Raw genomic sequence first — 1,063 nt, 5'->3', positions numbered from 1 at the left:
CTGTTAGAAGATGGCCGACAGGACTGATAGGGGAATTCCAGTCCCTGCCTGAAGACTCCCCTTCTGGGTTCTTCCTGGAAGAACTGCTTGCCCCAGCACCAAATTTCTACTAATGAGGAATGCAGAAGTAACAGACTACAAATTGTCCCCTCTGTGGATGTTCTGGGCTCAGACCTCTGGGGAATGAACTCCTCGGAACCCACCAGTGTAAAATAAACCTCCTGCCTTCCAAGATCTGCAAGTGCCACTTGGTTCTTCTGCCGGGTGATCCAGACCAGTTTCTGTAACAATCTCTGTTCAGTAGGGCCAAGTCTTGTAGGCTAGGCTGTAAGCATTGGTAAGCAACCGGTGGGCGCTCTTCTGCCAGCCTCACCTGGAAAGGAGCTATCCAAGCCAGAGGTTCACAGGCTTGGCTGTGTGTTAGAATGACTTAGGATCTCTTAAAAATTTCACTGCCCAGACCACAATCACAAAAAGACTTAATCGGTATCATTTGTGTTTGGCTAGAGGGCAGAGCCCCAGGATCTAAGTAGAAATTTCTAAGTACCTAATGCACATCCCCACCCACCACCTCCCACAATTCCCTTGGGTCCAGTTCCCCAGACTCTAAAAAAGGCCAGGCAGGCACCATCATCCTTACAAAGCTGGACTCTCAAACTAGAAACCCCAGTGGTCTTGAGCTTCTTCCTTATCTTAAAAAGTTACATCTTTTTTTCTGTCTCCATTGTTTCTCAAACATTAGGCCTTCTTCCAGTCCTTTTGCCTTAGGCCAAGTCTATCTTTTCAGTGAGTTAATCTCTTTACCAACCTCCTAGTCTGCAGTATATGTCTCTCTTCTCAAATTCATCCTTATAGAGCCACTAGAGGTATCTTTCTAAAACAATAATAGGACTTTTCACTCCCTTATTTAAAACCCTTTGTAGGGAACCATTATTTTTGGAGGAACACATTCCAGTCAGATTAGCTTGATATGCAAGGCTTTCCATGATTTAGCCTCGCCCTCATTCCTCACCTGCTTCCCTAGCCTTATATACCTCAATTTCTCCTACAAAACTTTTCTCAC

This window comes from Panthera pardus, unplaced genomic scaffold (genome assembly GCF_024362965.1).
Source record: "Panthera pardus isolate Hobbes unplaced genomic scaffold, ASM2436296v1 HiC_scaffold_26, whole genome shotgun sequence".
Lineage (NCBI taxonomy): Eukaryota > Metazoa > Chordata > Mammalia > Carnivora > Felidae > Panthera > Panthera pardus.
Note: the sequence above shows the minus strand (reverse complement) of the source record.